This window comes from Rhinopithecus bieti, unplaced genomic scaffold (assembly GCF_001698545.2).
Source record: "Rhinopithecus bieti isolate Rb0 unplaced genomic scaffold, ASM169854v2 scaffold_73682, whole genome shotgun sequence".
Lineage (NCBI taxonomy): Eukaryota > Metazoa > Chordata > Mammalia > Primates > Cercopithecidae > Rhinopithecus > Rhinopithecus bieti.
This window is the reverse complement of record NW_016829166.1, coordinates 2,682,536-2,686,571: the sequence shown is the minus strand read 5'-3', so window position 1 is coordinate 2,686,571 and position 4,036 is coordinate 2,682,536. Positions and strand designations below refer to the sequence as shown.

Sequence of the window (4,036 nt, the reverse complement as noted above, 5' to 3'; positions counted from 1 at the left end):
GCCATATTCATCAGGCTGGTCTTGAACTCCTGACCTCAGGTGATCCGCCATCCTCAGCCTCCCAAAGTGCTAGGATTACAGGCGTGAGCCACCACGCCCGGCCTAGCACATAACTTTCAAAACCTAGAAAATATTACATCATTAACTTCCCCCAAGCAATTAGAATTGATGTTTTAAAAATAATAACTGTGCCATGTAATAAGGAACCAACTGGAGAGTTAGATTAGGCCAGAAAAAATGGTAGCTGAGAGGAGACAGTTACCGAGCAGCTTCAATGATACCTCCTAACGTCAAGGAGATAAAACATCTGGATATCAGGAAGGGGCTTGCTTTAGAAGTGCAAAGGCCTCCTCCTTTTTCGCTTCTGTTCTTTCTGTCTACAGGCTGGCCTTCTCTGCCTCTCCTGCCTCCACTGCAGGACCTGACCAGGACACCACTCCTGAGATTTACCCACCACAGTTGTAGCCACATGCAAACGAAGAGGCTGGATCTGGGCATCTCCTGCAGTGCATGTGGACTGTGCAGAGAGCAGGAGTCCCCTGGCGTGCAACACTTAGAGCAGAGGGCACCCAGAACCAGGAACCATGAGAGAGGAGATCTTTTTTTTTTTTTTTTTTTTTTTTTTTGGGACGATCTCTCTCTATCCCCGCAGGCAGGAGTGCAGTGGCGGACCAGCTCACGCAAGCTCCGCTCCGGGTTTACGCATTCTCCTGCCTCAGCCTCGCCAAGAGCTGACACAGGGCGCCTGCCACGCTCGCCACGGCTAGTTTTTTTTTTTTTTTGTAGTTTTTAGTAGAGACGGTTTCCACTGGTTAGCCAAGGAGTCTCGATCTCCTGAAACTCGATCCGCCCGTCTCGGCCTCCCAAAGTGCTGGGATTACAGGCTTGAGCCACCACGCCCGGCCGAGAGAGGAGTCTTAAAATAGGACACAAAGGGAGTTCTTCACCACGTCACAGTGCACATTGCAGCTAAGCCTGCAGCTCTGCTGGGGTCAGGTCAACATGGAAAGAACCCGGGGAGACCCACTCTTTCTGGGCACAGCTGAGAAGAGATTTGGAGCCAGAGAAAGGCCTCCAGGAAACCCAGGGCAGACCAGTAAGAGTCCAGAAGCCCAGTCCGAACCGAGGCAGAAAGAGCACTGACGTGTCTCTTCCTACCTTCACTACCTCTGAAGAGAGACAGACAAGAACAAACGAACCAAGAAGGTGAAATGGTTAAATGTGGCGCCTAAGCCTTTCTTTTCCAGGAACTGACATAACTTCTGTCTGTCTGCCTACACGGAGTTGTGGTTAGGAACACATTTCTGGGGGACTGGTTTGGTTTCAATGTTTTCCAGTGTCTGGTAAAAACAGGATTATGAAAGTTAAGTATTCAAAGACTGTTGTTTGGGTTTTGAAACGGAAACATTTTGAAATACTGATATGTTTTGCTTTCATAGTATTATTTTAGTTAAAGAGATACGCTTGAAGTAAAACCAAATTCTCAGCTACTAACATAAATGCTTTAGTCTTCCTTGTTGCCCTAAAGCCAGTTCGAGATACGGCAATTTTAGGAGAGAAGGAGGGAGAGAGAGAGGAAGGACACACCGCAAAAAAAAAGGAAGTTTGAGACAGTTGTGCCTATTCTTATTGAATGTTTTAGATGATTACTATATCCCTTTCCTTCCTTCGGCTGGGGAGATCTTTCCAGAAAATGCAGCCCACCAGGAGAGGTTAGAATTTATCCAGAGCAGCTATTTGCACTTGGTTTTTGACATCTTAAAGTAATGTGTTTGTCTAAGTGCTTTTCTTATTTATACATAAAATAATCTCACTATCTATGCTTTTTGCTTTCTTACTAGCATGTAGATCTAATGTAGTTCCATTTACTGGGTTGAGAGAAATACAGACATTGAAAGGGGGACTCTAGACTCCTTCCTCTGGCGAAAATGCAGTAACATGGGCCAGATTTGTGTTCTTGCCTAAAACAGTAACAACAACAAAAGATGAGACTTTAAAAAAAATGTTTCAAACCATGGATTTAGGCAACAAAGGACAATCAGTGATCCCTAAGCTACTGCCCCATCTTGTGGCCTTAAGACAGTTTCCAGGCTGTGGTGCAGACTGGAGAACACAGTGCAGAGTGGAGAACACAGGCAAAGCCTGGTGGATCCCTGACTTGCGGAGGCAAAGGTAAGAGTCGGGGAGATCAAGGCAGCTAGAGTTCATGGGAATCCGCCCCAGAGAAGAGAGAGCTCCGTCAAGAGAGAACTGGGGAGATCTGCAGAGGATCCTTGAATATTCATCAGAGGACCTACTGACCAGCACATTTGTGCACAGGAGTCATCAGAGACAAGGGAGAGAACCACCTGAAAGGAATGGAGGTTTACAGTGCTCACTCAGAGCAGGGAATCGTGCTTATTCCCACCAGCCAGACCAGAAAACCTCATAGTTCATCGACAAGTAGTAGTGTTAAACTAAGTGAAGCCTAAAGCTACCTCCTTCCATATTTTAAGTTCAGGCTAAATGTTTTTCCATACACAGAGAAATGTAACCTAACTGGACATGTGACCAGATTGTAACCCACTCCTGTAACAAGTAGCCGGGCCTCAGCCAATTAGAGCAGCCAAATTTTGGCCACTCAAAGGCAGCCAACTGTTGAACCCATGTTTAACTAAGTGCCAAGCTGTAGCCAGCCAGCTGCTTCTGTGCTTCACCTCCATTTTCTGTAGGTCACTGCCCTTTTCCTGTCCATAAGTGTTATCCGGCCACACGGTGGCCCTGGAGTTGTGCTGCTGATTCTACGGGATGCCCAATTCATGAATCATTCTTTGCTCAATTAAACTGTGTTCAATTTAATTTGCCTAAAGTTTTCCTTTTAAAGGGATGGTACATAGTAAAAGGGAATAATTAGGCCAAATGCTAATCAGTTCTGCCGAACTAATTCAAAAAGAAAGGACTGAAAAGATCAAATTGTTTACAAGTAACATAATTGTGTTCTAGAACAAATATTTATATAAACATAAAAAATGTCCATCATCCTACCAAGTAAAATTCATAAAGTCTGGCATCCCACCAAATATTACCAGTTAAGCAAAGATCCCTGAGGATACAACCTATAATGAGAAAAACAAATTAAATTTGATCCATAACTGACACAGATGTTAGAATTAGAAGACAAGGCACTAAACTGTATTACATATGTTCAAAAGGTAAGTAGAGACAAGGAAAATATCAAAAAGATTCAAATCAAGCTTCTAAATAGATGAAAACTGCAATGTTCAATATGAAAATTCACTTGCTAGAATTAAAGGCAAATTAATTACTTGATTGGTCCCGCCAATAAAACTAATTTAAAATAAAATAAAGACTAGCTAGACATTACATAAGAAAAGATTACTTAACTTGAAGACATAAGAATCGGAACTATCAATAATGAAACTCAGAGGAACAAGAGAATTTTAAAATATGAACAGGCTGGGGCATGGTGGCTTCTGCCTATAATCCCAGCACTTTGGGAGGCTGAGGTGGGAGGACCGCTAGAGGCCAGGAATTTGAAACCAGCCTGGGCAACATAGCAAGACCTCATTTCTAAAATAAAATAAAATTTTAATCCAGGCATGGTGGCATGTGCCTATAGTTCCAGCTACTTAGGAGACTGAGATGAGATGATAGCTTAAGCCCAGGTATTTGAGGCTACAGTGAGCTGTGATTGCCACTGCATTCCAGCCTGGGTCACAGAGTGAGACCCTGTCTCAAATAAATAAGTACATAAAAATGAACAGTCAGATGACACCCAGAATTATGACATGAGGCCACCACTCCATGGATTCACCCCCTGACAAAACAACCAAAACTGGAGAAAATTATGAAACAAGGACGATTGAAAATCTCTAAAACTTGCCGGGCGCGGTGGCTCAAGCCTGTAATCCCAGCACTTTGGGAGGCCGAGACGGGCGGATCACAAGGTCAGGAGATCGAGACCATCCTGGCTAACACGGTGAAACCCCGTCTCTACTAAAAAAATACAAAAAAATCTAGCCGGGCGAGGTGGCGA

At 44.0% G+C, this 4,036-nt stretch overlaps 1 pseudogene; it reads left to right on the top strand.

The window, feature by feature from the left end:
• Nucleotides 1-1,002: 1,002 nt before the first annotated feature.
• The window catches only part of LOC108523910 (keratin, type I cytoskeletal 18 pseudogene), an 8,136-nt pseudogene continuing 5,102 nt past the window's right edge, over nucleotides 1,003-4,036 (top strand).